Source organism: Lactuca virosa, chromosome 6 (assembly GCF_052849685.1).
Source record: "Lactuca virosa cultivar CGN04683 chromosome 6, Lactuca_virosa_CGN04683_v6, whole genome shotgun sequence".
Taxonomy (NCBI): domain Eukaryota; kingdom Viridiplantae; phylum Streptophyta; class Magnoliopsida; order Asterales; family Asteraceae; genus Lactuca; species Lactuca virosa.
The window spans coordinates 35,802,376-35,813,827 of NC_136431.1; positions in this window are offsets into that span (position 1 = coordinate 35,802,376).

Genomic DNA, 11,452 nt, shown 5'->3' on the forward strand with positions numbered 1-11,452 from the left:
TTCTTGTTCCGCAGTATGTGGCAGACGTGGAGATGAAGAAGGCCCTATATCACGAGATGGTGAGGAGCGATATCAGACAGTTTGTGAGCCGATCCAGCTGCAAGACGCTGGAGGATATGATCGCTCGAGCCAGAGAAAGAGAGATTGAACTGGAGTCAGAGAGGAAGAGGAAGTCGGATGAGGTTCAGTTTTCCATAGGTTCGGGAAAGAGACCCAAGGGGTCGGATTCGAGATCGAGGGACTATCAGAGCCACAGCCGATGTAGAAAGTGTGGCAGGATGCACGAGGGTGCGTGCAGGAGTGGTAGTGGTGGTGATTCTGGCTGCTTCAAGTGCGGCCAAACTGATCATTTTAGCAAAGATTGTACAGCTACCACCACCCAGGGATCATATCTGATCCGCTTCCATTACAGTCAGCAGGGCCACAAGAAGGCCCAGTGTCCGAGTTTGGTTACCACGAGACAGGTGATAGCACCTGCCCCTGCAACATTGAGGATCACCGACAGCCGTCACGGTCGGGCAGAGGCGCCTACGGTGAGGAGCAGGGCTTTCCAGCTGACCATAGACGAGGCACGAGCAGCTTCCGATGTTGCTGGTGCGTGTCTTTTTCTCTCCTATTAGCTTGTATTTATGATTTTATTGTTATGGTACTGCATTGATATTGGTAAAAGTATTTCAGAACTTTGTGGCCTGATTATCATTGAGTTATATGCCATTTGCATACCTTGGATTTTAGAATAGTAATTAGAGGTCATTCCCTTTTAGAGCAGGTTCTCAGGATGTAGTAACTGTAGCAAACATGACAAGAACTCGGGATATGTGTCGCTAGTTTTTCAAGAGAGGTATTGATTGGTACTGGTCAGTTAGATCACTAGCAGTAGAGAGTGTCAGATTACGAGCGGATCAATCGTTGGACGGTAAGAAGGATGGGGAATCCTTCCCAAGGTTGTGAGCTGTAAGGAGTTAGTTGAATCGAAGTGGGGAAGAACCATCCAAGTATTCAGGAGCAGAAGTAAGTGCGATTCGGGATAAGTTTGCATCCTGTGGGGTAGGGAAGCAGCCCCATTGATCATTTGGATAGAGGAGTGCAAGAAATGGACGTTTGGGAAACTTCCCGATGTAGAGTTCAAGTATTCGCGACAGTAGATAGCTGGTTTGAGAAACAAGGTCGGAGAATTTCCGGCATGACGCAGGTTTAGCCAGGATGTAAGACTACGGGATAATCGTAGCATCCACCAGCAGTCAGGCAGTTTGAAAAGGGTTGTAAGTCTACGGGATAGCCGTAGCACTCATTAGCAGCCTAGTTACCAGAGTGTGGGCGAAGGACCGTATCTCCTAGTCAACATGATAAGACTCAGGAAAGGATAGCAAGCTGAGATTCGAGGAGGAGTGGGCCTGCATAGCCCTAGAAAGGTGAAACTTGTGGGAGAGGCCGCTCCGAGATATAGTTTGGGTTGCATATTGTCGCACCCCCAAACCAGAACAGCGGAAACGTTCGGGGGCGGAGGACTTTAGGTAAGTATCACAACACATGTAACATAGTAATCAAAGTACAAACAACCATAGTATTAATAAGTATAAGTTTTACATAAGTGTTTAAACATTACATATTCAAACACTAAAGTAGGTACAGTAGAAGACAAGAGTCGCGGTACGGTACTAGTTAGTCTTCTCAGAAGCTTCGGGAGTGTACCTGTCTACTGGATTTCCTGAGAATACAATTTATTTGAAAAGAGTAGATCAACATTTAAGCTGGTGAGTTGATAAGTATTTTAGTTCTGTTAAGTATACCCTAAGTTCTTTGAGTAAGTTCACTGGAGGGTATTGTATTATCCATAATACTACCTTGTGGTTTTAAATGTTCAAAACCAGAAGTACAATACTTGATTTCATGATACGTAGCTTTTATTGTAAGTAAAAACTACTGAAGGTATATCTGGTTGGGATGTAATTAAATTTTCTTACTGTTATAAGAGAAGTATATTACTTTGTAATTCACTCGTTGTTCTATCCATGTGAGTCCTATTAACCATACTAATATGACTGATATGCCTGCGGCGACGTTCTTCAGGCGTCGGAACTGGAATGATATTTGACACCCTAGGCCTGCCAGCCAAACTGTAGCGAACAGTAGAGGTGCGGGATTGTCAGTCCCATATAGATCTATATATAAATTCATGCTCTCCCTACAAGAGATTCTGGCTAATAGTTCAGGACTTAAAAGGGTCGTACTTAGATAAGTACAACGTGAAGGGTCTCACAAATTTATTGTTTCAACGAGATTTCCGATGTATTATTATTATTACCCGATGAATGCTAACTCTGGTACTTTGTATCGTACCCTTGGTTAATGCAAACCCGGTAAGATGTATTATTACCTCGAGTTTGCTAACTCAGGTACTCTGTATAGTACCTTTGCTAACGCAAACCCGGCAGATTGTATTATTACCTCGTGTTTGCTAACTCGGATACTCTGTATAGTACCTTTGCTAATGCAAACCCGGCATTACTACGTGTTTGCTAACCCTGGTACTCTGTATAGTACCTTTATTAATGCAAACTAGGTATGATGTATCTTTACTTCTTTAATATGTTGTTCGTATATTAAAGGTATTATACATATCTTGGTATAGTTGAATGAATTTTTGGTAATATCCTTGGGAAGTATACAGTCGTGAATCATACTTGTATCTTTAGTTTTGAATCATAAATTATACCTATTATAATTTATATGTTCTATCTTATTAGCATGGTTTCTCATGGATGAACACCTTTGCTCAGCCTGATACAAAGGTGATGATACCAAAAGTAGTAACCTTTTGTACTCATATATGTATAATATATATCTAATTAAGAAGGAAACGACCTTCGGACAAACAATACAACCCTAATTCCACATCCAAACAAGGAAAAGGATGTAGGATAATTCATTAGTCCTAAGCTCTTCAAATCTTATTTATATATTTATACATATATAAACATGATTTTGGCATTTATACTTTGAAATAGCTTATAAAACATTTTTCAAAGAATTTAACGGAGTTTTTAAATGACTTTAAAGATTCAACATGACTTTAAGTTATTTTGGAAGTATTTGGTAATTCCTAAAAGCATACGGAAATTTTCTGTGTGATTATTATCACACACAGTTATTAACACAATTTATTATTGTGTTAAACTTGTATTCCCCCCTTAAAAAGCATTTAAAACCCATTGAAAAGGTAAATTATAGGGGTATGAACTCACTTTGATAAGCGGTGATTCGGGCAGCGTTTCGTTTCCCGTAAAGAGTTTATTTAACGAGAAACCGGCTCAAACCGGGCAGAGTTTCGACAGGAGAGAGGATGAATTCTCGAGAATTCCGGGCCTCTGGGGCTTGCTTCGGGCTTTAGACGTGATACTGGGGCCTTGGGGGTTGTTTGTGAAGTTATGGAAGTGAGAGGAGTGAAAAGGGCCAAAAATGGGGTGAAAAACCCTTCCATCCGAGAAGGCTCGCACCCTTTATATAGGGGTGCGAGGGTTCGTCCGAAGGGGGACAGGTGGCGAGGCGAGGAAAGAGTCAGCAGGACACGCGTTGGACATGCGGAGTGTACACGTGCGAGGCTTCGGATGTGGAGGCTTCTGAGTGGGCCGAACCTCGGTCCAATGAGAGAAGGCCACGCATGCGAAGGGGGTGCCCGAGAGGTGTCCGATGCGAAGGTGTAGGCCTCTTACTGGACCGCGGCTGCGGTCCAATCTGATGGTGACACGGCGATTTGCGGTCCAACCCAAAGATGACACGTGGCAGCCTCGCATGCGAGGTGACGTGTCCGAGGAGTGACTCAACGAAATTTCCCGGTTTTCTAGATTTTTTTGATTTTTGTGCCAAAAACTTGCAAAAATCATAACTTTCGCATACGAGCTCCGTTTTTGACGTTCTTTATATGCACGCATAGGTAAAATCATACTCTACGACTTTCTTTTAGACTTCGTCGGGTGATTTTGACTTTATTTTTAATATTATTATTTTAAACAGACCGGGACGGGAATCCGTTAAAAATTCATAACTTCTTCATCCGACGTCCGTTTTCGTCTGTCTTTTTACCGTTGTGCTACTTTTGACGAGACCTTCGATTCTCGTTTAAGTTGTGTCGGCTAAATATCGATCGGTTTATATTTCGAATTTTTAGCTGTCTACAGCTAAACCAAAACTTCGAAAAATCATAACTTCCTCATACGAAGTCAGATTTTGACGTTCTTTTTATGAACGTTCTCGGTTTAACATATTCTACAACTTTCATTTAGATTGTTTAGGCTAAAAAGCCTTTTATCGAAAATTCACTTTTTACACTGAACAGTGTTTTGCCTGTTTTTCCGCGGATTTTTGATTGGTCATAACTTCTTCGTTATAACTCGGATTTCAGTTTTCTTTATGTTTTTGGAATCCTTGTTACAAACTCTACCACTTGGTTCATCCCAATTAAGATTATTGATCAATTTATTTTTGACCAAAATTTGACTGGTGTCACATTATCCCCCCGTTAGAGGGAATTTCGTCCCGAAATTAAGTCTAAAGTGATACTCATGGACTAGGTCTAATCATTCCTTCCCAAGTGAATTCAGGTCCCTGGTTTGTAATCCAGCGAACCTTCACTAACGGGATAAGACTTAGCGTGGTTCTTCAGATTTCCCTATCCATGGTTTTTATTGGTTCTTCTACAGAGTGTAGACTTTTATTTAACTTGATTTCATCGAGTGAAATAACAAGTGTTTTATCGGATAGAAACCTCTTTAGATTTGATATGTGAAAGATGGGATGAATGTTATTAAGTTTTTGTGGTAGTTTAAGTTTAAAAGTACAAGACCGATTCTGGTAAGAACCTCAAATGGTCCTATGTACTTTGAGTTTTGTATTTCACGCTTTCTCAAGCGCATCTTGTCCTTCCTGAGTGAGACCTTCATATGACAAGGTCATCAATCCTGGAATTCCAAGGGTTTTCTTTTATTGAAGTCGTAGCTTCTCTGGTTAACTCTGGAAGCTTTATGGCATTTCCTGATTTGTATTTTGTTTTTGGTAGTTTCTCGGATAATTTCCAGATCAGCGAGGGTGCTGTGTGGAAATTGGATCTCTAGCTAGTTGCGTATTACCTACTTTAGTCCAATGGAGATAGAATCTGTACTTATAACCACAGAAGGTTTCGAATGGAGCAACTTAAATGCTAGCGTGTTAAAGGACTCGACTAATTGGTAAATGGATATCCCATTCTTTACCATAGCCGATCCCATAGAATCATGACTACTCTGGTTCCTAGAGGTTTTTGAGTGACGGCCTGAACTGGGAGATGATTCTATTATCACAGTGGAGATAACAGATATTGGCATACCGTGCACTCACACGTTCTAGTTATCTTCTCTACTTGCCACATTTTCAGGTTTCAAGGCTTCCTGTTGAGCCTCCTTACTTTCTGTGGAGAGATTTGAAATGGTTATCATAGTCCATGATTGGAACTATGACCTGGGTACTCTTTCCGACTTAGGGTGTTAACTACTAATTTGGCTTTATCGAGATGATAATGAATTTCAAATTCGTAGTCATTTAGTAGCTCAACCCACTGTCGTGGTCTCATGTTGAATTCCACCTGGTAGAATACATGATGCAAGCTTTTGCTCCGAAGTTCATGATCAGACTCATACTTGGCTCATCCACCATCACCTCGTGTATACAAGTCGTATATAATTTAGATTTCACAAAACGTTCGGATGGGTGACTCTGCCCCCGGTCCACAACCAAACAAGGAACAGGAGATAGGGCGGAAGCACACATCCTTAATCTTGTTAAGTCTAACTTATATACCACCCTCGTGTATACACTTAGCAGCGATAGATTAACTTAATGAGTTCTTAGTCTCTATTCTTGAACTTGACCTGCGGTACAATGATTTTCCTATGAGATCTATTGAGGTACTTCGGTAGTTACTGACTTCTATGACTACTTCGGTGCTTTTCGCTCGAAGTTTCCTGTCTACTGAGTAGGCTAGAATGGCGGGGTACTCTTCGCATGGGTACTTCTGAAGTTTTGAAACGAGAGACAACCTAAGGGTTTTGTGTTATGGATTGAAAGAATTTCATCTTACGGCTGATTAAGGAAAAAGTTCTCTTATACAGCATAAGAATTTTCACATGGTAAGGGCCAGGCCAAACCATGTCGAATGAGGATGTCGGAATTTTCTCGATGAAATAGATAATAAGTCGTTCTGGGACGAATGCTTACTAGGATGATATCCTATGTACCTAAGTTCTTAGTGTTTCTAGTTTTATTATGTTATAATCGCTACGAACCCTTTTTGATTCGAAATTGGTGGGTACTACCAATACGAGGGTTCTGATAATTTGAAATTATGAACTTTCATGGAACGATCCTTACTAGGTCTCTCTATAATCGCTTGGTGTATACAAGTCGTGTATAATTAAGATTGGTAAGACCTTTGACTGAGCAACCCTGCCCTAAATCCACAACCAAACAAGGAACAGGAAATAAGGCAGGATTACTCACTCTAAGTCTACAAACCTTAATTATAAATGACCCTTATGTATACACTAAGTTATCATAGCTTACCTGTTAGGGTTTCAAATTTTTATATAAGTGTTATGATTTAATTTGAACGGAAGAGTAATCACAATTATAGATAATTATCGGGGTTTGGAAGTGTACCAAAATATAGCAGGGTTCTTTGATGCTTTCCCATGTATTGGGATCAAAATCCTCCTGCTCCCCCGTCGTTCTTCTCTGTTGGACAGTCCCTCTTGTAATGTCCTATTTCACCACAAAGGTGACATATGGGAATGGTTCCAACATCGGTAGTTGAAGTGATGAACTCGACCGGAGTTCTACAGATGCGGGCGGTATCCCCTTTATGTTGCATCTATTGCAATGCAGCTCTCGGCAAACTCCATGATGATGGTAGTTGCACGACGTGAGGAATCATTTTGCCACATTTCGGATCTAGAAGGTGCGTGACGAGGCTATGAAGGGATAAGTTCTAAGCTGACAACGTGAGCAAGGATATCTCACGACGTGAGGAGTCACATGGCCACCTTCCGAAGCTAGGGACGCAAATGGCAAGTCTACGGGGTGGCCAGCCATGGCTCACCACATGAGACTATATGGCTCACGACGGAGAGGCCAAAATCTTCCTATAAATAGCAGGTCCGACCTTGACACTTCCTTACACCATTTCCCTTTCTCCTCTCTCCTTTGCTGAAGCCATCTTGCATCCCGAGCCCGGTGATCGCGAACCGCTGACCGTTTCTGCTTAGATTACATAAAATCACGCTACTAAGGTGAGTTTCACGGCCCCACTTTCTAATATTTTTGAGGGAAAACGCTTGCTAAATATTGTATAACCGTTATTATTATATCTATATGATAGTATATTAGTATCAACGTAGATAGTTATAATAACCGGGATATAGTTGTTCTAAATATAATATTTTAAATATATACAACTATTATGAACTTGTTAGCATGTTCTTGTACTAATGTAGATCTTGAGTTATACTTAGGATTCTATATATATGTTGTGTGCGATATAGTTCCAGAGTTGTACTCGGAAGTTCTATATGTTAATTGATATGTATGTTTTCATTGTTGGTTTTATGTCAAGATAAAACTATGAACGTTATATGTTGTTATTATTGGTTTTACGTTAAGATAAAACCTGGTTTTAATTCTAATTATAGCTATTATACTGCCTAAGTATTATAAATATTAGGAGTAATGTTTAAAGCATAGTCTAATAACTTAGGGTTTTAGACACGAATATGATTTTACTACTAGAACTAACGGAACTCGAAAAGTCTACATGAGTTATTGTATTCATCAACTAAGATTGGAAATCTTAGGGAAAATCCTCTGACCTGTAACCGTTAATCCCGTGTGAGCGAGGAAGTCGTGTATGAATAAGATACGGGTTGACAACCCCACTCGTGGTTGCTAGCTACAACCCAACGGTCTGCGAGTGACGAACTGTCCTTTTATTTGTTTATTGTTCCGACGTTGATGAAGCCTGTGGAACTTATCTTAAGATGCGAAACTTGTAGCATCAAGAAGAGGTTTGAAACTAGTCATATAGTCGCGGTTACGGACTCATGGTAGCAAATTGTTAGAAGCATTATACTTTGTCGTTATACAAGTATTAATGTTAAGTATAAGTTTCCCAAACACTTATACTCTAAGTACAAGAAACTGGTAGGTATACTACTTGTATATTAAGTAGATAATTATACCTAGCACACATACTCGTATAGAATTGAAATAGATTTATATGTAGCGGTTTTACTCGTATAGAAATGAAATAGATTCATACGTAGCGGTTTTTTTTACTCGTATAGAATCGAAATAAGATTTATACGTAGCAACTTTCGTTTGTATGGAATTACAAACACTTATATTCATAGTATATGAGACTTATAGGTAAACTACTTATTTGGTAAGTAAACTTTTATACCTAGGATATATATACTAAACGTCGGAGAGTCAAAATGATACTTTCAAAACTATACTATTGAACTTGGAAAATGTATTATTTTTATATGGAGTCAAAACCTGTGGACTCACCAACTTTATGTTGACGTATTTTAAATGCATGTGTTTTCAGGAAGTTGATAACTATGATACAAGAAATGAAGTTACACTGCCAGGTGTTTCCGCCGATGGACGGGGTGTGACATTCTGCTCATGTAGAGATGGATTTCAATCGCATGGTTCGATGATAAGAATTTTGAGTTGCTACTTAAGAGTTATGATAGATTGCTTAGGAATAGATAACAACATAGTTTCCATATGTATTTGCATTGTAAGGAAAAGTTTTCCGCAATTTTAATAAATAAATTTTGATTTTATTTTATTTTAAAGTTTCCTTACAATGGCATTTGTGAAAATTGTTGTTTATATGATTCCATTAATAGCAATATTGGAAAATGGATTTGATTCACCACAAAGATTCTCATCACCCAAGTTTCAGTTGGATAGAAACTTGGAATCATGCAAGTTGTATTGTGTGATGAATGAGAATTTTTATCTTTGGGAAATAAGACTAATTCTTTGTTCACATGTATATGTGAGTCAAGTGAAGGACTAGGGGATAGGGTACACTTGGTTGTGCACTGGTCAGGTTCACCACAAAGAGCGATAAGACTATTCGTTATAATTTACTAAATTTTAGTAAATATGGTTATGCTTACAAGATTAAGTGTAATTCTAAAACATTGGAATAGTTACGATGTTTGGCAGAATGAATGAGAAGAATCAAATTAGGCAGAAAGATAAAAGTTTCTCCAATCTGAAAAGATGGGAGAGTACTTTAGTATCGTGTTTAATGATCATCTTAATGATTATGGAAAAACCATATCATAATTAATCCTCTAAGGATATCTTAGTGCATTTGTATGGCTAAGAAGAGGAATCGTGAATTGTTGAAATGGTTAAGTCAAGAAGATGAGTCATACTTCGTTCCAAAAACAAGTCTTAGAGTCATACTTCAAGATTGTGCCTTGAGTGACATAATCTTAAGAACGTTTATAACACTCATCAAATGTAGAGTAAAATGTTTTCTTACTCTTGTACATTTGAAATTGGTAAGTTGTGAAGTCTTGGATAAGACAAAGACCAACAAAGACCAATTGTGTGAAGTCTTTTTCTTGATAAGTAACCGCACTAACTCTTGAATATTTGTTTGTCAAGTAATGTTTCTTGACAAAGAGAAACTTATATGTCAAGAGGTCAGTGGGAGTCTTAAAGATCTTGAAAGTTTCAAGAACTAATCAAGAATAAAACCTATCGTTTATCGCTAGCACATGACTTAAGGTTTGTAACCTATCGTGTTGACATATTCTTGTTTCAATGCTCATTCCAGTTGACTACGCATGTGAGTTCTATGAGTGCTCAATTGTTTGCATAACAACCTGGAAGCAATGGTAGGCCTTTGTGCTGCCAAGTGGTAAGAAATTAAAATTGAACAAGTTCAGTCCATATGAGTTTGGATTTGTCACTAACCTTGTCCTGTGATTATGGTTATGACAGTTTCACACGGATAGGAACACATACACCATAAAAATCTAAGTGTCATAAGGTTTCTCTCCAATTCATGAAAATGATTGTGAGGAAACGCTTTCACTAAGTAGATTTTAAATAGTTAGCAATTGTGATATTTGCATTCTCAAATTCGATTATGATTACGACATCCCTCTTCATAGTTCGAATTGTGAGAAATGGAAAAGGTCTAAATATTTGAGACTTATTGGTGTAAGTTCTAAAATTTTTTAGACACACTTGTGAGCTATCTAAGGAAAGGTGTATGAGTTTGAGAAGCCTAGATAAAGTCTTATCGAAGAATCTCGTATCATAAATCTGAACTTTGGTAAGAAAGTCAATAAGTATTAGTTTCTAGAAGTCCAGTTGATTTATGGGTACATGTCAAAGCTAGTGGGAGCATTAGTGTTATGCTAATAAGAATGTAATTATTATGCTAGTGGGAGCACAATTATTACGCTAAGTGTTGCAAGTTAGCAATGTTAATTATAGAAAACAAAAGTTTCAATTCGCAAAGTTGCAAGGTTTGAAAAGTTATTTTGCTATAATTAAGGGAGAGGAATTTATACTTCATTTCAAATCTAAAAGCTTAGATTGAGATTTTAATCCAATTTAGTCAAGGATATATATGAATGCTATGTTGGAATGGTTCAACATAAGGAAATTCTATATATATGGAAATGTTAATTGAGTTCTCAAATTCGATTATGATTACGACATCCCTCTTCATAGTTCGAATTGTGAGAGCATGGCAAATAGAAATATTATAGCCAAAGAATGATCAAGTATCATGTCTTTATGTAATATATTATGAATCGTGTCCCATATGCTTCGGGTATAGGATCGATTGCATATGCTATAATATTCTCGTGTTCTAATTTATCCAAATACTTAGGGCATTAAGAGGGAAAAAGGACTAGAACAAGATATGACTAAAGTAGCTAAGCAATTGTCGAGGACAATCTGAGGTTTACCAAATATTGGTTGCTCATGGACAGTTGGAAGTATTTTGAAAATTTTGGAAGGACCATATTGACATATTTTGAAAAGAGGTGACTCTTGTTCTGAAGTGATAGTCAAAATGGGAATATGGAAATGTTTCCATAAGTGGAAGTTATTCTTTAAATCTATGTAAGATTAGAAAACTTAATGCAAGAAGGATGTTAAAAGGAATGTACTTTGAATGTGAGACTTCGTTTCCATGGAATTGCTCTCCATTGGAATACTTTGTAATGTCTGTTGCCAAGTCTTTGTGACTTTTGGGCATAGTCATTACAAGAGGATCATTGCATATAAGTTTAGAATCTAACAAATTTCAGTAAATGACAAGAATTTGGTATTCTTACATTTATCATAAGGATTTGGAATTGTGAAATGAGCATCA